Below are 25471 nucleotides of genomic sequence, written 5' to 3' on the forward strand. Positions count from 1 at the left end.
CTCAGAGAGAGAGAGAGAGAGAGAGAGAGAGAGAGAGAGAGAGAGAGAGAGAGAGAGAGAGAGAGAGAGGTTTACAGATCACACAAGGTTGTAGCGCAGCGTTTCTGTCTTTCACTAATTCGACAAATTCATCAACATTTCCGCATATTTTCCCGTGTAATAAGAGTAAAATGCAATTAAATAAATGAAATGAATAGCGTGATGATCAGTTCAGTACTGCTAGTTTTCTGTAACAAAATCCGTTCAGGCTCAGAAACATAGAGTAGAAACGCAAGTATCAAGCTGACGAAGCGACGACGACACAGCCAGTGCAGGTGAGCGGAAGCCACGGTGGCGCCTCTGCCCGCCGCTGACCACAGGCAGCAGGCAGCTCTCCGGGCAGGCCCGCCTCGCTGTACAGTCACGCTCCTCGCGATGATCCGACACCAGTACCGACATCGGCTGTAAATCACTTCACTCGAAGAAACACACAAATGATTTTTTGTTTCAAATTTGACTTATTCGGATGCGCGTTTAAGACTTGGGGCAGCCTTCAAACAGGAGCACGCTTATCGTCAGTCGACACAGCTTGCAGCATTTAAAACAGAAACGGCAAACTGGCGGTAAGCATCTGACCGTATACAGTGAATGGGATGCGGCCGAAGTCACCAAAGAATAGCATTAGCTGCAGAGTAAGGCCGACTGCTGCGAGCGACACCATTATATCTTTGTACGGCACCTTTCGCCGCTCGCCTCCCACCGCCCGCCCCCACAGTCTCACAATCACAGTCCAGGCCTCGCTCTATACCTCGCCGTGCTGCCCGCCCCTTTTTAGTGAGTTTACAGCTTCCAGAAGTGTACGATACACCGTGAGGAGGCAATCGGGCACTTTATCAGCTTTTTGACAATACAAGTGCGAGCGTGCAGCTACCGATTTTCTGCGGTGCAGAACGCAAAAGTTCAGTGCTGGAAAAAACGCAGTCGTGGTGAGATTACTACTAGTACCACCACCGAAAACTTTACTTACGCGCAAGAAATGTAACGTCTTCGAAGGCCTAAGTCAGTGTAAGGAGAATCAGAAATCGTGGAAAGAAAAAGTCCTCTTGTTTGGCACAGGAACCTGCGAACGTCCCCTCGGTAGGATGCGAGGGCAGTGGGTCGGCGACCGGTGGAGGAAACAGAAGAGCGTACCAGGGCGACAACGGCGGGACGCCGCTGGCAGCTGGTGCAGGCGCGGAGCCCCCGGCCAGGCGAACGCCGCCCGCGCTGACGCGCACTGCAAAACGTGACCTGGGACTGAGAAAGGTCGGCGCGAGCTCTACCATCGGCTTCATCTTTCACTCCTGTCCCCTAGCTCCACGTTACACAACTATTTTTTTCTCTCTCTCTTCCTACTACGGAATTCCAGTTACCGATCGAAATTAAATTCTCGCCTCCCACAACTATCTGCATAATTTGCTTTATCTCATCACGCATTCTTTGTCTCGTCATCATTTGCAGAGGGTATATAAATTAGTACTACTGCGGTGCGTCTTGCCTTAGTGTCTATTTCGGCTACCATAACGCTGCTCATACCAGCTTCCCCGCACTGCTGTTTTTATTCTTTATCAGATCTCCTCTTCCATTACCCTTATTTGACACTGTATAATTATAACCCCCATACTCAGGTGACCAGAAGCCCTGTTCATATTGCCACCGACAACAACTCCCCTTCTCCATTAAAAATGCACCTCGCGACATGGGGACGCTTGCGCCTGTCAACGATACACACAGCTACACCGCAGGAGCAACCACAACGGAGCGCTACCTGCCGAGAAGCCAGACTAACTTATGGTTCCTGAAGAGGGGCGGCGGCCTTTCCAATAGCTGCAGAGGCGACACTGTGGATAATTACTGGACTGATCTAGCCCTGCGCCACGGTCTCCCTGTGCCGGCACTGGGAACGCCTGATACCGAGGGCAAACTGCAGCCCCGCCAAAACATGCAGCTCTACTTCATCGCTTCCTAATGACGCCAAACTCTCGACTAAAATATTGAGGAGGTCAAACAGTCCTCCATTCCCATTTTCCCTCCCGAACCACGACTACTAGCAAGAATTATTTGGTGAAGAACGGAGGAACTGGCAGAAGCCGACCTCTCGGAAGATTAGTTTCGGTTCTGGAGAAATGTAGCAACATGTGAGGCAATACTGACCCTACGACATTTTGTAGAAGATTGACGGAAGGAAGGCAAACCTAAGTTTCCAGCATTTATGTATTAACGGAAACCTTTTGGTTGAGTTCACTACAGTAAACTCTTTGAAATTCTGAAGGTAGAACCGACAAAAATTCACGGACGCAAATTATAGTTCAGGGAGAACAATGAAAACTTCCTGGTTTGCCGATGACATTGTTGTTTCTTTCAGAGGCACCAAAGGTTTTGGGAGAGCAATTGAAAAGAACTGAATAATATCTTCAAACGAGATTATAAAATGAACATCAATAATATCAAAAAAAAGGGTAACAGACTGTAATGGAATTAAATCATTTATTGCTGAGCGAATTACACGACGACATGACACACTAGTAGTAGTGCACTAGTTTTACTGCTGAAACGTGGACAATACTCTGTTCACACAAGAAGAGAACACAAACTTTTGAAATGTGGTGCTACAAAGGAATAATGATGATTAGCTGTATAGATCGAATAACAAATGAGGAGGTATGAGGCAGCAAGGAATTTGGTAATGGAAGGAAGTAGTTCCGCAGGGAGAAAGAGGATAGAGGAGCATGTGAATTACGTGAAAAGACTGAAAACCGCAACAGGGGTACAAGCTAAATAACAGGAGCACTGGTTTTTATGTTATACACAATGGTTTGGCGGATAGTAGTAGCTGTAATCTCTGGTTTTCCCGAAGGATGCAGTTATATATGACGAAATTATACCACAAAAATTGCATTAATATCCAGTTAGATTCCAAGGACATATTAATATGTCTCAAAGACTGGCAACCAGGTCTTAGTGTGGAGAAGTAAAGTACTGTGCATTCAAGAAACCGTAAAAGCGTTGGACCTTTGACTGCCGGGTTAGAGAGTAACAACCGCATTCGGTCATGATACCCCAACATTTCGGACTGACAAATTGTAAACTGAACTGGAATGATAACGACGGCTCAGGCCAGGTACGGACGGCTCTGGCCAGCTGCGGCACTTGTACAGAAGATACTGTTCACGACACGACTGCACGTGCAGTAGGTGAATACTGCTCGAGCGGCGCTCCCCGGACCAGCTACGACTGACAGGGGACATACGAGAACGAAGGGCGTTCAATGAACAATGTAACACTTTTTTTTTTTCGGGCCAATTTCGGTTGAAGCAAAAGTGGACTTTGTTGAGGGACAAAGTGGAAGGTTTCCCACTTCAGCCCCTATAGTTTCTCCGAGTTCCGATTGGTGGAGGCGCTATAAGTAGCCTTCAAAATGGCGTCTGTAACGAAGTTCAGAGAGCCGCCACTGAGTCTTTTGTTGGAAAACCGGAGCTTCGCAAATATTCACAGGCGCTTGCGTAATGTCTACGGAGACCTGGCAGTTAGCAAAACCACGGTGGGGCGTCTGTCGTCACCGCAAACCTGTCCCATCTCCCGCGTGCGGGCCGGGCCGGCCGCACACAGCTGTGACTCCTGCAGAGTTGGAACGTGCCGACACACTCATTCGAGGTGAGCGACGGGTCACAATCCCACACGTCGCTGCACAACTGGACGTCTGTTGGTACTGCGTTCCAAGCTCACAAAACTGCATTACACTGTTCCTCCTCATCTACCCTACAGCCCAGGTGTCCAGACTTCCGTTTGGGCGCAGTGCGCGGGAAGCAGTACGTGGACGATGCGAAGGCAATAACCTTGCAGCAAGGCGTTGGCCCCGTCGTCGATCAGCAGAGTGGTTCCGTGGGGGCGCGCAGGCTCCCTACTAAGGTAGCGTAGGGCCGTCGCATTGAATGAAGTTTATGTCGAAAAACAGGGCTTTATACAAAAAAAAAAAAATGGAGAATAGTGTGGTGTATTGGAATACTGAATAAAACAATCCTGCTTCAAGAAAAAAAAATGTGTTGCACTACTCACTGAACGCTCCTCGTACACAGTACAAGAAAAAGAACGGTGGCAATGGCCACGTGTGCGAGTTTGACTGGCAGGTGAGTGCAGCAGAAAAGCTGACAAATCCTAACTAACAGAGGCTCGAAAGAAAGACGCTGCCAATGTTCCGAGAAGCTGGTCGGAAAATTTCAGGAACAGAATTTCGGATAGGAAATGAGACGTCAGCTGGCTGCGCTCTAGCCCGTAAAGGGCGTGCAGAATGGGAAGCCCGAGGCCCCGGGCAGGGAGCGCCCGCTGCGGCTGCGGCTGCCTGCTACTGCGCAGCTCTCAGCTGCCACGCTGCAGCGCACCCTGGCTGACGAGGCTCCGCTGCCCTGCGGCACTGCTTCCTACCCTTCCAGGGTAGGCCACGCACGTCGCGCCTCGCCCAGCACCCGCTTCCCAACTATAAAAATATGAACGACCGCTTACACCTCTCACTTGTCGTACTGGGAGAGGAACACTCTGCGTCGGTTATCAGCGACTAATAGTGATTTCCCGACTGTGTGCATTCTGCACGTACAAACGTGTTCGGCAAGCCATCTAACGACGCGTCGGGGAGGGTACGAAGTGAAAAAATAAACTCGGCAGGCCCACGTCTCTGTATGAGCCAGTGTCCAATCCTGCATCTCTTCCAAGAGAGTTCTCTATTCCTTTCGTTAATTCAATTTGCCTAGGCTCTGAACAGACCAAGAATACTCTAAAATTGGGCGGAGAAAGGTTGTAAGTAATGCGTTCGATGTGTGACTTAGACTTCATTACATCTCCTCGGCGGTTACAAACCGAACTACAGTTGTCCGGAATTCACCGTCAGGAGGTACTACAATCACGGTAAACGGTTCCTCCTACCTACACATTTCGCAACTAATCCTTACAGTTAAAAATGACATCTCGCATCGTTGTTCCGAGTCTAACGTAACGCCTAACAAGGGTATTCCGCCTAGTGCGAATCAGACCAGTAGTTGAGGACGGTACCGCTGCGCGCTTATTGTTACAGCTGCCGCACATCAACTATTCCATTATTTCTTACTCGAAAAATGATGGACAAATGGACTCTTCTCTTGTCGTTTGATTATAAAAGACATATACGAAAACACGATAATCGAGGACTGACCGAGGACACTCTTCAAAATTCTGAAGGTAGTAGGGGTAAAAAATAGGGGACGAAAGGTTACATACAACTAGTGCAAAAACCATACGGCAGTAGAAATAGTCGATGGGCTTGAAACGAAAACAGTGGTTTACAAGGGAGTGAGACAGGCTTTGTAGTCTATCCCCGATGTTAAGCTAGTCTGTACATACAGCAGGCAATATGGTAAACCAGGAAGAAATGCGGTGTAGAAATTAAAGTTCGGAGAGAAGAAATATAATGAGATTGTAATTCTGTGAGAGAGCAGTCGAACGAAAAGGAAGATATAAGATTAACTGTAACAAAAGCAAACCAAGAATAAAGCAATGTAGTCGAATTAAATGAGGCAATGCTGCGGAAATTCGATTAAGAAATCAGAAACTAAGAGTAGTAAATGAGTTTTGGTATTTGGGCAGTAAAAAACTGATCATAGACGGTCGAGAGAATATAACATGTAGACTGACAAATGGCACGAAAAGCGATTCTGGAGAAGAGAAATTTCTTGGCATCGGATATAAATTAAAATGTTAGGAAGCCTTTTCTGAAGGTATTTCTCTGGAACATAGTGTTCCATGGACGTGGACCATAAGCAATGTAGAAAAGAAGAGAATATAAATTTTTGAAGTATGGTGTTAAAGAAGAATGATGAAGATTGTAGGGCTAGATTGGGTAGCTGCTGAAGAAGTACTGAGCAGGATTGGGGAGAAAACGAATCTGTGGCATAAACTGACTTTTAGACGGGCTCAACTAAAAGACCACATTGTGAGCCATCGACTCATCAATTTTGCGTCTGGGGAAGTGTGAAGAGAGCTGTAGATGGAGGCTAGGAGATTCATAGGAGAAACAGATTCATAAGGATGTAGAGTGCAATATTTATTCGGAGATGAAGACGTTTGCGTAGGCTAGAGTAGCATGGAGAGCTGCACCAAACCAGTTTTCACAATGGAGACTACAACAACAACAGTCTCTTCAGAATCGTTTGAGAGAGACTGCAAGCAATAGTTGGGCGCGCGAGAGTTGTCTTGGCTAGTGGGTTACCCTGAGAGACCGCGGCTTCCAGGCTGTTACAGAACTCCTGTCCACGATAGCTAGCGTTCAGGAAACATATCAGCGAGGCTATCACGGCAAGCAGACTGGTAGTCGACGGAGGGGCCGTAGCGCGAGCGTACAGGTGAACTTAGTGCCGCGGTTTCAGCCGGGTTTGTGGTAGCAACCTCTAGTCCCCTAAAACACTAGCAATAAGGACCACGTACACCTCTCGATAGTTAGCGTAGACTCCCTCATCCACTCTTTTTATTTCGCTGATTCTGAATATTCCCTGCAGCATTTCTGCTTATCATTTCCTGACACAGTTGTCTTCTGTGTATAAAAGACGAGAAGTTGGTGATTAAAATTACTTGTGCGCCTATTTCAGTCCGGTTTCGCGATTGCGTAACATTATGTAGGACTTAGGTTGTCACTGCTGTTAAAAACACATAGACAACGTAACAGGATAGGTGAATAGTGTGTAGGTATTAACCTACAGCCCTAAGTGGTTGCTTTTCGACACTGGCTTTGTTAACATTGAGCAAAACGTTTTAAAACATTTTACAAGCCAAAATTGGTTCACAAATCAGTGCCTGTTTCTATGTGCGTATATGCGGAAAGAGATGGGTGGGAGAGAGGGATGACTGGAGGAGGGAGGGTTGTAGGGGAGGGGGGAGAGAGGGAGGGGGAAGTGGATTTCTTACTACCAAGATTGTAACCCCTCTATCTGAAACGCTATGCTGAACTGAAATCCAATTACAAAACGCTGCTACGTTAAGCGGCGCTGTGTCGTACGGTCGTACGAGTGACTGAAAGCCGGTCTACCACAGCACCACCCTACACCACATCGAACGCCAGGGCAACGGTAACGAATGTACACCAGTACTTGACATACGCCAACAATATCGCGGCGTGCATGTGAGTTTCCTTCACATTCAAAAGCACACTGCTGCAAAGTGCCTGAGACCAGCAGGTGGCACCAGATGAGGGAGAGCGAGCGAGGTGGGGCCGTGCTTAGCACGCTAGACTCGTCTTTAAGGGGACCGGTGCGGGGGAAGCGAGGGAGTACACACCCCTGCCGGGACACCCTCTCTCGAGCGGCCGTGGTTCGCGTGAATCTATTGCGGACAACGCCGGCTCACGGCCCACCTCCTGCGTATCCCAGTTACTGCTCCGTATTTTATGAACTGTTGTCCACAGAACGCTTAATCTTGAACCTGCTGTCACTCCCGCGTGACAGAGAAGTAGCACGGAGCTGGTACACACACACACACACACACACACACACACACACACACAAACGCGCGCGCATATTACACACAGCCTGATTCTAAATACGTGGTCTCGTTCTAAAATTCTTTCCACGTTTCGGAAACGCCTCTGAAAATGTGGTCGTAACATTGTATACGCAGAATGTTACCAGTGCTTAAAAGAAGGATGTCCACCCTTTCAGCTTACCTGAGCCGCACTGGAAGAAGAGTATTTCAGCCAGACGTAATATACTCAACAATAACAAAAGCCGTCGAGGAAAAACTGTGTAATTGAGAGACGTAAGTGATTTAGAATTTGACTCTTTATCCTAAAAAAGCAAGATGGAATTAATTTGACATTTTATTTATAAGATTCCATTAACAATTTTATAAATAAGTAATTACGAATCACGGAATTAATGTGACATTTGACTTTCAATTTGGGAAACTAATGTATCAGTATCAAGTTCGACTGAAGTGGTTACAATTCTCAGTGTATTCTGAAGCCGTTGATCTGAGAGTTTATTTCCAGTTCTAGTCTTTCTTTGCTCTACTCTTGAAAATAACTGTACACTAACGTACGTGTTATATATATATATATATATAACGCATGACTGTACGGTAAGAAAATTTGTGTGTTGGCAGGCATGATTTATGAAAATCCAACGACGATACATGATGAAATTTTTCTTTTAGTTGGGTTTTAGACTGCAACTCCATGCATTCCATCTGAAAATGTTCTGGCAACATATCTACGCTATTTGTTAAAGGTGCCACACAAACACAAAAATTCTCATAATTTTTTTGAAAATCCTGAAATCTATTCTCAAACTACTGCATCAAATCGAAGAGGTACCTGTGCGCATTATTTTTCTACATTTCCATATTCGCAGTTGCAGCTGAAGTAGCCGTGAGGTAACAGAGCAGCGCGTCTGACGAACTGGCCGACTATAAGAGTGATACTCTAGAGGTTCAAGTACATCACGGGCGGCGACGGGACGAATGACCGAGTATCACACTGAAAATATTCAATTTATCGTAACTTTACATAAAAGGAATTTTATGTTTTTGGTCTTCTTTTTACCGATCGTGTGATGAGAGGCCGCATTTATACTTTACTTTGCGCCGCCCCTGGATTAAACGTTAGGGGTACCGTGAGCCCCGTTTGCAGAATGAGTGTTGCTTTTTACTGAAAACATACATAAACCTTTTGTGGAAGTACATGGGAATTTCCGATGAATGGACTAACGCGCGTTCTAAATCGTGTGGAATGCAGTGACCTTCGGTGCGCCAGAGTTGGCAGTGACGCCGTCCCTGTCCGACAGTAGCGTCCGTATCGCTAAACGGCTGAAACGGTCAGTCGATCGGAAGTGGAGGTGGCCTATCTAATCGTTTCCGAGGTAACAAAAATTTTTATTTACAGCGTTTCATATTATTATTGATGTTGTGGAGTAACAAGCTAGCTACGCCACATTGAGAAGGGAGCCGAAAGGCACGCGTACACACACGCCGACTGGCGTCAAGTCTGGAACAGGATAACTATTGAATGGTAGCAAGAAAAGTACGTAGCTGCTTTATACTTAACTTTTAATCTTTGTTGGTTTACAACGTCCTTCTTGAGACATTTATACGATAACTCTCAAAGTAGGTAAGGCTAATGGCGCCTTGCTAGGTCGTAGCCATGGACTTAGCAGAAGGCTATTCTGTCTCTCGGCAAATGAGAGGAAGGCTTCGTCCGTATTGTCGCTAGCAATGTCGTCCGTACAACTGGGGCGAGTCTCTTCCGTATCTCGAGACCTGCCTTGTGGTGGCGCTCTGTCTGCGATCACACAGTGGCGACACGCGGGTCCGACATGTACTAAATGGACCGCGGCCGATTTAAGCTACCACCTAGCAAGTGTGGTGTCTGGTGGTGACACCACATTTGATAATTGGAAATCTAACACGCTGTCATAATGTGCTCATCGGTAGGTATAATCGTCCGTCATAGATTTGGCTCAGTAAGTTAGGGATTTAAGTTAGAAATGCTTTGTGTGTCTGGAGGCGGCGCAGGCCGCGGCGCGCAGCGACTTACAGCGTGCTCACGCGTAATTTCAAACCTTTTCGCAACTACTTCTCGCCGATAGCCCCTACAAAATGCGAGGGAAATAGCGTTTACCGCTTACTCGGTTTCCGCTGTCCGTGTAGCCTAACGTGAGCACCAGACACGCTTCTTTGCCGCGCCGGCCGGCCTGCCTGCTTCTGCCCGGAGCGGGCCTCGCCTCGCCTCGCCTCGCTTCGCTCGCCTCCGCTCGCCGGCACCGACCGCAGGGCAGCGCAGAGCAGCGAGGCTGCGGCCGACCCGCCAGCGCACTCTGGCCCTGGACTCCACTCCAGTTCCGGAAAAACACTCCAGCTGCTGCCGTCATTCCCAACCGTCTTCTCCGAAAACACTACAGGCCGTTTCAATGTCCAATACCGTTCTGTATCCTCTTCAGCATTCCACACAAACTACTTTCACGTTTATCACGCTTCACTCCATTACCAAATTAATTATATCTTGGTGTCTCAGGGTATGTCCCACCATCTTTTACCCAATTTCTGCCGAAAGTAGCTTTTCTCCCCGCCTCCATACACGTATCTCCTCATTTCTTATCCCACCTACCCATATCATCTTCGGCATTCTTCTGTAACACTACACTGCGAATGTTTCTATTCTCTCCTCACCTTTTCTGCCCATCGTCTACGTGTTTGGGTCTCGTACAATGTTCCACTCTACGCAAATACCTTCAGAAATATATTAACACATTTCTCTTTTTCAACATAGATGTTTCTTCCTACTATCAACATTTATACAGAAGTGAAAAAAGACATGGGACAGCGATGGCACTGGTTTCGTGTATACAAGTTATTAGAGGCCAGTGCACTGGCGCAGCTGGCGTCTGTAGTCAGGTGAGTCACGTGAAGAGGGCTGCAACGCGGTTACGGCCGCACCACGGCAATTAACAGAGTTTGAGTGCGCAGCGGCAGTCGGGGCCAGACGAAGCGGCACATCCCATTCCAGAAGTCGTTACAGAATCCCATATTCCGAGGTACACAGTGTCAGTAGCGTGCCGGTAATACCAGATCTGTGGCATTACCTCTCACCGTGGACAACGGTCTTGAGCTGTCAGTGCTAACAGACAAGCAACACTGCACGAAATAAACGCAGATCAACTGATGCGAGCGCCTCTGCCAACAGCACGACATCGGCTGCAGCGCCTCTCCTGGGCTCGTGACCATATCGGTTGCACCCTAGACGACTGGAAAACCGTGATGTCGTCATATGGGACTCGATTTGAGTCGGTAAGAGCTGAACATAGGGTTCGAATATAGCACAGATCCCATCAAGTCATAGACCCAAGTCGTCAACAACGCACTGTGCAAGCTGATGGTAGCTCCGTAATGCTGTGGGCTGTGTTTACATGTCACGGAATGAGTCGTCTGGTTCAGCTGAATCCATCATTGACTGGAAATCTGGAGATCGTCTGCACGGACTTCACGTTCCCAAACAACGATGGAATTTTTATGGATGACAATGTGTGCCATGTCACCGGGCCAATGGACAACTCGAGCGACTGATTTGGCCACCCACATCACCCGACATTAATCTCAGCGAACATTTACGAGACATAACCGAGAGGTCACTTCGTGCACAAAATTGTGAACCGGCAACTCTCGCAATTATGGACCGCAAACAGGGGCAGCATGGCTCAGTATCTCTGCAAGGGACTTCCAACGACTCTTTGATTCCATGCGACGTCCAACTGCTGCACTACGCATGCCAAATGGAGGTCCAACGTGATATTAGGAGCTGTCCGACGATTTTTGTCACCTCAATGTACTTCGTAAGTTGTTTTGCTCCTCAAATAGCAGAGCTTCCCTCTCACTCATTTTATAATCAAATTACCTGCCTTCCCCTGATTTAATTCCACTGCATTTAATTACAAACGCTTCTCCTTCGAACGTTCCTTTCGTCCCTCCCTTCACGCGGCTTTCTCCCGTACGCACAAACACTTCGCGATATGCGGCGCGCTAGACAATCAGGCGATGCATTCCTCTGCAAATATATTCGGTCGAGTTTATTTGCGGACATCGATTAATTACAAAATGAGGCTGAATAATGGTAGTCAGCCTCACTTTGACCCGCGAGTTAACTTCTCACAATTCCAAAGTCAACAATTAAAGGCCCCGGAACCATCTAAGTCTTCTCAAGGTAGGGTGTAAAGAGTAGTCGGCCTATCCAAGTATCAACATCACCAGCCCCTTGTGCACATTGCTCCAGACCAGAGTTTCCCAAACTGTGTTCCGCAGAACACCGGTGTTTCGCGGGAAATGGATACGTGCTCTGCAAAAAAATATTAATAATTAATATTTTGGAGATACTGATTTTTTTTAATTTCATTGTGGTTTCTCTATTATTAGTTACTATTTAAACTGAAGTAATCACTGAATAAAACAAATTTTCCTCATTTTTTTAAAAAAATTCTCTTACCTTCGAAACAAACGAGGAGTTACATCCAAGTACGGGACTGTCAAAGAGTTGAGTCAGAGGAGAAGTTTAGGAAGTCTTGCTCTAGACTAACGAGGCTGCACTGACGGCGATATCTAGTCCTTCGCTGCAGTGCCAGAAGCTCTCGAGGGAGGAGAAAGGGTTGGTGTGATCTAGACAATCTCCTGCCCTCGCGGTGGGGAACTTGCTATAAGGACAGACGAAGCGCTCAACGGCACGTCAAGTCCCCAACATCTGTCCTGACGTCGGGACGGGAAGTCCCATCTCGGCTGGAACTGGGGATGGGTGCTGCACTCACTAGGAGTCGTTCAGCTGTCTTGAACCTGCTTGCCACATTACATCGTTCCTAAGTTATCACGGAAGTTGCATTTGCCGAGGTGCGGCAAATCTGTCACCGTGAAAGAAGTTACACCCAGCTGTCTTCCGACACAGTACTCACTCTCTTGCAGAAGTCCTCCCACGATTGACAAGTTACGTTCGAGGGCAGGAGTGTCACGTCTCAAAGCCTATAGTGACAGCTTTGCAACGCAGGCGGTACGTCTGTTATAGGTCATCCGCGTTAGGGTTGTGGCTGCAGAGCAACTGAACTGCTGCATTACGGCTGAGCAATCCCACTTACGATTCACTCCGTTCACTTCATACGAGGAAGGGGCTAGGAGAGCTGCCCTAAACACGACCAGCGTTTACTGCTGACTGGATAGCAACATCTAATAGTGTCATACCAGTGCGATCGAACAATAAGAAATATACTGTGCAACACAATGTAAGAACACTCGCTGAGGAGGACAGCTGTTATGGATCGAGGGTCTCGGAACATCTGACACTGACACAGCAAGATACTCGTCTTCTAGATGAAGGCGAACTGAATGGTCTAGGTGCAGGATACAGCTTCCGCTGGAAGAGAAAGCTACCATTGTGCATCCCAGAGGAGTGAGCTTTGCCATCCAGAAAGAGCTTCTCAGGGACATGTGCCGCCTTCCCATTGGGCATAACGAACACCTCGTGACATGTTTCTGCACAAGCTTTGATGTGTCCTGTTTTATTAAGATGATTATTTATCCCTATATAGGTTGGCGACAGTAAAATATTTTCACATTCAGAGAAGGATTATGGTGTTTGAAATTTCGTGAAAAAACTCGCAGCAACAAAAAAACATATTTGCTTTATTGATGGCCATCTCACTTTGCTTATCATATCAGTGACACCCTTTTCCATATTCCGCGATGATACAAAACCAGTTGCCTTTCTCTGAAATTTTCAGATGTCTTCCGTCAGTCCTGTCAGGTATGGATCCCGTACCGCAATGCAGTACTCCAGCACAGGACGGACAGACACAATGTAGGCAGTCTCTCCAGTAGGGCTGTTGCATCTTCCGTTCTGGCAATGAAACGCAGTCTCTGCTTTCCCTTCCACATAGGATTATACACTCCTGGAAATTGAAATAAGAACACCGTGAATTCATTGTCCCAGGAAGGGGAAACTTTATTGACACATTCCTGGGGTCACATACATCACATGATCACACTGACAGAACCACAGGCACATAGACACAGGCAACAGAGCATGCACAATGTCGGCACTAGTACAGTGTATATCCACCTTTCGCAGCAATGCAGGCTGCTATTCTCCCATGGAGACGATCGTAGAGATGCTGGATGTAGTCCTGTGGAACGGCTTGCCATGCCATTTCCACCTGGCGCCTCAGTTGGACCAGCGTTCGTGCTGGACGTGCAGACCGCGTGAGACGACGCTTCATCCAGTCCCAAACATGCTCAATGGGGACAGATCCGGAGATCTTGCTGGCCAGGGTAGTTGACTTATACCTTCTAGAGCACGTTGGGTGGCACGGGATACATGCGGACGTGCATTGTCCTGTTGGAACAGCAAGTTCCCTTGCCGGTCTAGGAATGGTAGAACGATGGGTTCGATGACGGTTTGGATGTACCGTGCACTATTCAGTGTCCCCTCGACGATCACCAGTGGTGTACGGCCAGTGTAGGAGATCGCTCCATACACCATGATGCCGGGTGTTGGCCCTGTGTGCCTCGGTCGTATGCAGTCCTGATTGTGGCGCTCACCTGCACGGCGCCAAACACGCATACGACCATCATTGGCACCAAGGCAGAAGCGACTCTCATCGCTGAAGACGACACGTCTCCATTCGTCCCTCCATTCACGCCTGTCGCGACACCACTGGAGGCGGGCTGCACGATGTTGGGGCGTGAGCGGAAGACGGCCTAGCGGTGTGCGGGACCGTAGCCCAGCTTCATGGAGACGTTTGCGAATGGTCCTCGCCGATACCCCAGGAGCAACAGTGTCCCTAATTTGCTGGGAAGTGGCGGTGCGGTCCCCTACGGCACTGCGTAGGATCCTACGGTCTTGGCGTGCATCCGTGCGTCGCTGCGGTCCGGTCCCAGGTCGACGGGCACGTGCACCTTCCGCCGACCACTGGCGACAACATCGATGTACTGTGGAGACCTCACGCCCCACGTGTTGAGCAATTCGGCGGTACGTCCACCCGGCCTCCCGCATGCCCACTATACGCCCTCGCTCAAAGTCCGTCAACTGCACATACGGTTCACGTCCACGCTGTCGCGGCATGCTACCAGTGTTAAAGACTGCGATGGAGCTCTGTATGCCACGGCAAACTGGCTGACACTGACGGCGGCGGTGCACAAATGCTGCTCAGCTAGCGCCATTCGACGGCCAACACCGCGGTTCCTGGTGTGTCCGCTGTGCCGTGCGTGTGATCACTGCTTGTACAGCCCTCTCGCAGTGTCCGGAGCAAGTATGGTGGGTCTGACACACCGGTGTCAATGTGTTCTTTTTTCCATTTCCAGGAGTGTATATCGTTTCAGTCAAAATAGTTTCTAACTCTTATCCGTAGATATTTAGTTGAATTGACAGCCTTTGGATATGCGTGATTCATCGTGTAACCGAAATTTAACGCATTCCTTTAGTACAAATGTAGATGACCTCACACTTTTCATTATTTAGCGTGAATTGTCACTTTTTGGACCATACCGATATTTCGGCTTAATGATTTCGCAACTGGTTTTGATATTCTGAAGACTTTACTAGACGACAAATGACAGCATCTCCCGCAAACAATTTACGACGGCTGCTCAGACAGTCTCCTAAATCGTTTATACAGATTCCTTGGGGAACGCCAGATATCACTTGTGCTTTAATCGATGACTCTCCGTCAATTACTACGAAATTTAACCTTTCTGACAGGAAATCACGAATCCATTCGCACAACTGAGATGCTATTCCATAGCCACACAATTTGATTAGTAGCTGCTTTTGAGGAACAGTATCTAACGTCTTCAGGAAATCAAGAAATACGGAATTAATTTGGTATACCACGATAGCACTTATTGCTTCATCAGAATAAAGACCTAGTTGTGCTGCACCGGAAAGATTATACTGAATCTGTGATTACTAAATGTCAAAGGATTGTTTTGTTTGAAGGTACTTAATAATTTACGAATACAGTATAATTGTGCTCCAGAGTCCTAATGTAAATCGACGTCAGTGAGAAAAAGTAGATGTTATACATGAGATTAAAACACAAATAAAACAACAAAGGAGCTAAAAGAAAGACACAGGGAAATGTGACTGGCTGACCACTTACAAAAAACAGGTGTCAGCCAGACATCCTGTTTTAAAATGTAGGACAAATCACAAAGCTCTAAAACTGTAACCACATTCGGTTGAATGTTACTTAAAACAGAAAGCAAATCTGCCGCAGCCCGCTGGTCGGAAAATAAAAGACAGTCCAATGAAACGCAGCGCGCACAAGGCTGTGCGCCACAAGCACCGCACAGTGGAGTGGAGAGTCCTCTCGCAGGAACAACAAGTCAGAGGGCTGTGGCCTGTGAGAAGGCGAGTAACGAGGACCTCTTCCCGTGGACGTGGCTGGACAGAAGAATGCCATGGCCGCGTTATGGACTTTACTAGACGGCGCTTATTACCTCTCACTCCCAGCCACTCATCATCCCACAGACGCAAGACTCTGGGCCTCAACACCGGGGCTATAGCATACATCGGGATGGCACACTCAAATAACTGAGGATCACGCAGCGCTTTCTTGGCTTCTCGATCCCCCCTTTCGTTCCCCGCAATACCCATGTGCCCTGGTACCCAGCAGGAAGACGCCTCCTTCCCCGTTCCTTGTTGCTGGAGGAGGGCATCCAGGATATTCTGGACTACTTTATCTGCTGGGTACAGACGTTGTAGAGAGCGAAGAGCACTCAGAGAATCTGAACAGACAAGGAATCTCATCTGCTCCAGTGCCCGCAAGAGTGCATATAATTCTCCGTCGAAGACAGTAAAGGCTTGAGGCAGTCGGACTTGAGGACACGATCCGGGAAAACAACACAGTAGCCAACCGAGTCCCCCTGTTTAGACCCATCCGTAAATAGCTACATAGCTGTGGTACTCATATAAAATATCAGAAAATATCTCATTAAAAACAAAAGCAAGAGTTCAGTCTCTCCTGTACTGCACCAAATCTAAAATTACACTGGGTCTCTGCAGTAACCAGGGTGGCAGGCAGTTAAAACCTTGTATTGAGTTTTGTATGTGCTCCACACCATGTGACTCCAGCATACGCTGCACGCGGATCGCAAACGGCGTTGTTTCTAGTGGACAATTGGAGAAGAGGCGTTCCAGAGGCGGAAGAGCAACAGTATGGTATGCGAGAGAATTCGGAGCATACTTACATGCCTGACGCACCAGGAGGAGCCGTCGCCAGATAGCTACTGGTGGTTCGCCCGCCTCAGCGCAGAGACTGGGTATGTGGGTGGTGCTACGAGCACTCGTGGCCAGCCTGGCACCCTCACTGTGGATATCGTCGATAATCTTCAGGTTAGAAGGCCTCGCTGTGCATCCATACTCCAGCCGTGCAGGACTAAAGCCCTATGTAACTGGAGCACACGCACCCTGTCCGCTCCACTAGATCTGTCGCCAAGGCACTTCATGATATTCAGCGCCTTCTGGTTTCTAGCTTTCAGGTGTCTCAGGTGTGATTACCAGGACACTTTCGAGTCAAAAATGAGTCCCAGAAATCACATTGAGTCTTTGAAATGTAGAATAATGTCATGCAAGTCAGATAAATTAAAAATATGGCAAGAACGATTGAAATGAGCACACACACTTATACACTTATCTGCAGAAAACTGCACTACAATATCAACGAGTTCACAACTGGAATCGGTCAACTCATTCGAATACCTGAGTGTAACACCTTGCAGGGATATGAAATGGAAATGAAAAGAAGTTGAGTCGTAGGGAAACAAGGGGTAGACATTGGTTCACTGTTAGGATGCCAGGGACATAGAATTAGTACACGGAGGAGACTCCACAAAAACACTCGTCCGACCCATCCTAAGATATAACTGTGTACACCTCATACCAAATAGGATGAATAGGGAATATTGACTGTCCGGAGAAAGAAAGTAGCTATTAAGTTTCAGCAACCAGTTTTAAACTACGAATCTATGAATATTTTACAACCAGCAACATGACGGTGCCGTAGGGATCGTGGGGACAGTTTAGAGTAATTACAGCAGCCATTGAAACGTTTAAGCAGTCATTCCTTCTCCGCTTCATACGTGAATGGAACGGGAAGAGATCTTAACAACTGGTGCAGTGGGAAGTACCCCCTGCCATGGAATTCACAATGTTTTGCACAGCACGGATGCAGATGTAGAATTATTATTATAAAGAAAATTGTTTTCATATTTTAAGTCACGTATAGAGGATGCAGACACGCAGTGCTAGGAGTGGGAGAAGTAGCTACAGAGGATGAACAAGAACTCCACCGACGGATACGTTCTGAGTATCTGATTACAAAGAGCCGTCATGTCCGCTGGCACGTTAAAAAGCAATAATGTAATTGTGACATAATACGCTTTGTTAGTACAATTCTGTTTGTTTCTGAGAAAACATTTTCACAACATTGAAAAAGGTTGTAACATGCAATCATCAAGACGTAATAAGAGGAACGTATGAGGTTATTCGTCGGCGCCTGTGTACAGATGCAGACCTGCTGAGCACGCCGCCGTCGTGCCGTTTCTCCACTGTGTTCAGTGAACCTGCAGGCGAGACGCGTCTCGGCCGTCCGTAGCGTTGTGTGCCACCGTTAATGCAGAACCAACGCTGCCGGAAAAAAGTTAACTCGGGGCTGAACCGAGCAGCACCGAATGCACACTTGAGGACAAAGAGTAAAGTAGGCCTTACTGTTGTCAACAGTAAATACCATGAGGGAATGTAATACGTTATTAGTCTCCAAGCACGAGACACAGAGGGCATTCCGTCAACAATGTCACTGTTGTGCAGATACCAGGGTAAGACTATTATTATCCGCAATTTGTTTATATTTTTGTCTATTTTGGTAGTACTGTCGTTTTTGGTTGATGACGCACGCTCTGTTTGTTTGTTGTTATATCTTTGAAATTTTCAAGCTGCTAGGTTAGTTTCGTTATCGCTGCCGTGCTGTTAATCATGGCTGCTCCGCTGTCTCTTGCACCAAAGAACAGCAACGTCCAGTGATCGGTTTTTTGTGGTCGAAAGGCGTATCAGGGGGCCGAAATTCATCGAATACTTTCGGTACAGTATGGGAACAGTGTTTTGTCACAACGGAGTGTCTAAGAATGGACTGAAAAATTCAGAAGTGGTCGCACAAGTGTTACACACGATGACGGAACCGGACGGCCGTTTACCGCCACAAATGAAGAAAGGATTGAGCGTTCACGTGAAATGATTCTCTTAGACAGACGATTAACTATTGACGAAGTGGCACAGCGTCTGCAAATTAGTCACGGTTCTGCCAACGAAATCATCCACGACAGACTAGAGTTTCATAAAGCTTGTGCAACATGGGTCCCAAAACGACTCACACAGTTGCATAAACAAACGCGCTTGGACATCTGCAAAAAAACATTTCGATCGCTATGGCAACGTCCGCATACTGCTGCCCACACCGCTGAAACGCTCCAGAAACTCAAATTTGAAGTACTGGACCATTCTCCATATAGTCTCGATCTTGCCCCTTCTATCAATTGTTTGGTCCACTCAAACAGGTTTTAAGGGGCCGTCGAATTGCGTCGGACGAAGCAGTAAAAGAAGCGGTGCATTCCTGGTTCGCAGCTCAACCGTGAACCTTCTTTTATGAGGCCATCAGGAAGCTTGTAAAACGATTGACCAAGTGCGTTGAAACGCAAGGAGACAACGTCGAAAAATGATGTTCTTTTAAGTTTCCTATTTGATTATAATACAATTTTATAACTACTTTGCGGCTTATATTTGACTTTCCCTCGTATTTTGAACGCAACACCGCTACAAGGGGTAAGAAAACAAACGAAATGTAATTAGATTGTAATGAACCACTGGGGACCATCCTCATACCAAAATAGTGGAAAATATAGCTGGACAATCTGCAAAATTTTGTCGGTGAAGTTCTGGTTCACACTGTATACGTGCAAGATCGCCTTTTTGTTAGAACGACAACGCATGTTATGCACACTACATGTAGCACGGGAGCAGATCACATTTCATTTTAAAGTATGCTTTGTCGAGTAGAAGAGAGAAGATTTTCAAAATGAGTGTCTGTAACTCGCGTTTAATCTTTTCCACCGTATTTTCTGAATATCAGGTCGTAAGTAAAAAAATTATTATTGGGTGCGATGGAAAATAAAAAAATCTATAATCGGTTCCGACTCTAAAAACTTAGGCATTACAGTCCTCGTTCGAGCTTCTGCAGTCCTCCTCGCCAGGACGACGCCGAAGGGCTGGCCGGCGCGGGACCTCGGCCCTTCTGTAAGCCGTGGAAGTCGCGGAGTTGGGACGGAAGGATTAATGGACCCTTCCTCGACCTTTTACGGGTGCAAATTTCGCTGGGCGTAATTCACAGGACGCAGACGAGACACCTGCAAGCGACGTACTCGGCGCGCGACGTCCGTTGAGCGGGCAGCAGGGGGCTCGGCCCGGCCGGGCCCTAGTCGGAACCTCACTCCACAGACCGTGGCGGCAGGCAGTGACCGCGCGGGCGACGCCCCGCTGCCCGCTGCTGAATAATTCATGAGTCGGCGCGGCCCACGTAATAATCAGCGGCCATTACCGACGAGGCGTGTGCGTGACACCTCGACAGGGCGGGCGGCCGCGGCCGGCGGCAGAGCGCGAGGAGAGCGCGGACACCTGTGTCCGGGGGGCCGGAGTCTACCGGCGGTGGGCTGCGCGGCGCATCGTATAAACAACTCTAACGTCTTGTATGCAGTCAAACAGTGAGAGCTACACTATGTGATCGAAAGTATCCGGACACCCCACGTCTTTCATATCAGGTCCATTGTGCTGCCACCTACTGTCAGGTACTCCGTATCAGCGACCACAGTAATCATTAGACATCGTGAGAGAACAGAACTGGTCGCTCCACGGAACTCGCGGACTTCGAACGTGGTCAGCTGATAGGGTGTCACTTGTGTCACACGTCTGTACGCGACATTTCCACACACCTAAACGTCCCTAAGTCCACTGTTTCCGATGTGATAGTGAAGTGGAAACGTGAAGGGACACGTTCAGCACGAAAGCGTACAGGTCGACCTCGTCTGTTGACTGACAGAGACCGCCGACAGTTGAACGGGGTCGTATTGTGCAATAGGCAGACATCTATCCAGACCATCACACAGGAATATCAAATTGCATCAGGATGCATTACAGGTAATATGACAGTTAGACGGCAGGTGAGAAAACTTGGTTATCACGGTCAAGCGGCTGCTCAAAAGCCACACATCACACAGGTAAGTGCCAAACGACGCCTCGCTTGGTGTGAGGAGCATAAACATTGGACGATTGAACAGTGGGGAAAAGTTTTGTGGAGTGACGAATCACGGTACACAATGTGGCGATCTGATGACAGGGTGTGGGTATGGCGAATGCCCGGCGATAGTCATCTGCCAGCGTGTGTAGTGCCAACAGCAAAATTTGGAGGCGGTGGTGTTATGATGTGGGCCGGTCGGTGTGGCCGAGCGGTTCTAGGCGCTACAGTCTGGAACCGCGCGACCTCTACGGTCGCAGGTTCGAATCCTGCCTCGGGCATGGGAGTGTGTGATCTCCTTAGGTTAGTTAGGTTTAAGTTGTTGTAAGTTCTAGGGGACTGATGACCTCAGAAGAGTTAAGTCCCATAGTGCTCAGAGCCATTTGTTATGATGTGGTCGTGTTTTTGATGGAAGGGGTTGCATCCCTTGTTGTTTTGCGTGGCACTATCACAGCACAGACGTACGTTGATGTTTGAAGCACCTTCTTTCTTCCCACTGTTGAGGAACATATAGCGGATAACGACTGCATCTTTCAACACGATCGATCACCTGTCCATAATGCACGGCCTCTGGCGGAGTGGTTACACGACAATAACATCCCTGTAATGGACTGGCCTGTACAGAGTCCTGACCTGAATCCTACAGAACACCTTAGGGATGTTTTGGAACCCCGACTTCTCCCCAGGACTCACCAACCGACATCGATACCTCTCCTCAGTGCCATTCCCCAAGAAACCTTCAAGCACGTGACTGAACGTATGCCTGCGACAGTGAAAGCTGTGATCAAGGCTAAGGGTGAAGTTCAGCATTACCGATGGAGGGCGCCACGTACTTGTAAGTCGTGTACATAGTGTACATTGCAAACGTACGTTCGTCGAAAGTAGAATAATGAAGACAAATTACGCCACAGAATAGGCAGACGAGGTAGACAAACAACTTAAGTAAAAAATGTTGCGAGTGACGGAGAAATGCGAAGAGTAAGGACCGTAACAGGCACAAGGTGGATTCACTGTTTTACACATTGCGCGTTAATTTGCGCAAATTTTATCAAGCTGTCAACAGCAAGTGGTTCGGATTATGTCAGAACACACCACGATAGCTTGCTCCGAGGGCGCGCAGCAGCGATGGAGAATAAGTGCGCAAATACTTCTCCTTATGGGAAGCTTTAGGTTGGAATGCGAGAAAACTGGCGGCGTGCACTGTGACGTGTCCCATCAGGCACGACGTCTCATATTCACGTAACGTGTTTCGCCGCAATCGACCGAACCAGCCGTATAAAGCACTGACAAGGTCAAACAGAATGACGACGTAACGCACATACGAATTCGAGGTTAATTCTAAACGCCTAGGGTTTTCACCGCCGCGCCGTGGTGCGTGACACCGCAACAGCTCAGGTACAACGACCGAGTAAGTGCACAAATTTTCGTTCCACGTCCCCTCGAAATGAGGCACCAAACCTTTGGAGGGCGTAAAGTCAAGTAGCAGTCTTACTCCACGCATCGATTGTATTTTCTGCCCAGTTGGTGCGCTCATCCAAAGTTACACACAATTTATTCAACGTTTTCTGATGAAAAATTGGGGTACTGTTGAGAGCAGTACGGGGTAATTGTCCGCGATAGACAGATCCCAGTATGAGCATGCTTCCATATTAAATGTAGTTCCTATCGCTTTATCTCGGCAATGCCTAATGGCTCTGAGCACTATGGGACTTAACTTCTGAGGTCATCAGTCCCCTAGAACTTAGAGCTACTTAAACCTAACTAACCTAAGGACATCACACACATCCATGCCCGAGGTAGGATTCGAACCTGCGACCGTAGCGGTCGCGCGTTTCCAGAGTGTAGCGCCTAGAACCGCTCGGCCATCCCGGCCGGCCACGGCAATGCGTACTCGTACCTGAGTGAAACTGAAAATGACACTATAAGGAAACGTCTTTTACATCGGAAATCTCTAGCCCTTATATTGATTACAATCGCTCTATTATGAAATGCGCTCTAGACGAACTGCCTACCTAATGGGGCAGAAAACAGTGATAAACCAAGCGCATACGCTCAGACTCGACCTGCAGCAGGAGTAATTTCACGACTTGGAGCTCAGAAAAGGTGTTAGTCTCGATCATCAGAACGAATCTACAGCGTGATAGCTTTACGAAGCACTCGCACACACAAAAATTTGAGGATGGTCTGTATTGCTCTGAAGCAGACTTTAAGCACATCACTTTCGTATGCAAATTATTCAGAATGGAGCAAAAGGACTACCACTTTTACAAAGCAGTAATAACAACAATAACAACGACAACACGGAAAATTTTATCTTTACTCTGAGTAAACAATGTTTGTAAATTAAAATAGCGTCCCGAGACCAGTTACAACCAATTACGTCAAACTGATGCAAAGAATTTTAGCTGATTGACATTTAACTGGTATCTTAACAGATCCCCATAAACCAAGAGTTCACTAAGAGTTGTTATTGCGTAACTACTTGCCCTCTGCGGGGTTACCCGCGGTTAAGCAGTACTTTGTTATAAATGTTAATGCCGAAACCCACTGCGCATGCCTACGTGCATCGCGGCCCAGCAAATAGCAGGACATCGGAAAGAAACACCAAATTTTTAGACGATGGGAAAGCTGAAAGAACTCACGTCGCTCGCAATTCACTAGTTTGCTTCACGGAAAATCTTTTTACACAGTCAATGCCATACGATCATACTTCATTTCATTTTTCATGGGAAAGATCGTAACTGCCTCGGTGTGTGTGGGAGCCAGAATCCTACTGCAATACGTCTGTGTGAACAATGTTCCGACACTTCTCGTTCCCGGCGTATATGTCGAGTATTTGGCGTTGCCCAGGTACGTATCTATTCTAATCTTCTTTTAGTCCATCTCCTCCTCTCCCTCTCTCTGCTTCTCACCTCCTCCGCCTCTCTCGCTGTCCGTCTTCCCTTCTCCCTGTCTCTGTAAAATATGTCGCGAATACAGTCAGCAGTAAGGAAGTACTAAACTGAAACGTCAAGCTTCATGTGGCAATTTTAGTGCGTGAACAGCGAAAATGTAAAACCTCCTGGCAGGTTAAAACTGTGTGCCGGATCGAGACTCGAACTCGGGACCTCTGCCTTTCACGGGCAAGTGCTCCACCATCTGAGCTACCTCTGAGGGAGGCGGGGGGGGGGGGGGGGGGGGGGGGGCTGTGTGCGCAATAACTGCAGAGCAGCAGCTCGTGAGTCGTCAGTAATCTCTGGAGGATGGCTGGTACTTTCCTAGTTTATTTCTTAAGTGAGAACATGGCGCTCCTTCCCGATGTACCAACTAATTTCTTGCAGTAAGGAAAACGGAGAGAATCCGGATGTGGGTTTTGTATGTCTAGCTGAACCTTTTCAGTTTTCAGACCTCGAGTTAGTTAGCGCAGCCAAGCAGCCTCCTGGAGCGCGGTCGTCACTAAACTAGATTGAGTTTACCAAGTTTTCATTTTAACTCTGTTTCACGCAATTCACACTTAAGTGCTTGACAGAGGGTTCCTGAACCACCTTCAAGTTATTTCTCTCACAAGCAAAATATTTTCGGATTGGAAGGAGAAAGCTGACGAGTGAAATTTCGTACCGCAACGGAAATCGCCCTTGTTTTGAATGGTTGCCACCCAAACTCGTGTATCATATTCGCGACACTGTGTGTGTAGGCAGTCTTCAGTAGATTTGTTGTATCTTCTAAATGGTCTGCCAATAAAACGCGGCCTTTCGTTCGCCATCGGCACAACATTTTCTAAGTGATCGTTTTAATTGAAGTTCTTCGTAGATGTAATCCCTAGGTATACAACTAAATCGACACTATTTCTATTTGCGTGATTTATCATTTTCCGCACGTGGATGACCCTACATTTTTATTGTTAGGGCCTGTTGCCATTTTCGGCTCGTTACTGATATCTTCTCTAAATCATTTTCCAATTAATTTTGATTTTCTGATTACTATACTAGACGGTATACGGCTGTATCATCTGCAAACAGTCTACGAGGGCTGCTCCGATTGCCTCCTAAATCGTTTACATCCATTAAGAAGAGCCAACTGCCTGTGACACTTCAGTGGGGAACTCTTCATGCAACTTCTGATTCACTAGATTACTTCCCGTCAAACAGTAGGAATTGTGATCTTTTCGACAGGAAATCGTGAATCCAGTCGCACAACTAAGATGATACTCGAAAGCTCCTGTTTCACGACTCTCCTCGCCGTGGTCATTCCGCTAGTCGTATGCGGGTGGAAGTAGCATGTTAGGCGACTCTTCCCGGAAAGTGCTCTCTCGAAATGTCGATAGCTTACCTCTCCGTGGTGCACAACGCCTGCCGCTGGAGTCGGTTCAGCACCTCTGTCACGCTCTCGCGTCGATTAAAGAAATCCGTGACGAAATGCGCCGCTCTTCGTCGGCCTTCATCTATTCCATCAGTTCTACCTTATGATGAGGAACAGTACTCAACAATCGGTCGAAGAAGAGCCTCGCAAGCCGCTTCTTTAGTGGACGAATTAAATGTCCTTAACATACTTACTATTAATCTCAGTGTGGCATTTGCTTTTCGAATTAGGTTCGCCAGGGATCGTTACTCCTCGATATTTTACGGTCGATACTGCTCCAACAATCTGTCGTC

The sequence above is a fragment of the Schistocerca americana genome, chromosome 6 (genome assembly GCF_021461395.2).
Source record: "Schistocerca americana isolate TAMUIC-IGC-003095 chromosome 6, iqSchAmer2.1, whole genome shotgun sequence".
Classification (NCBI taxonomy): domain Eukaryota; kingdom Metazoa; phylum Arthropoda; class Insecta; order Orthoptera; family Acrididae; genus Schistocerca; species Schistocerca americana.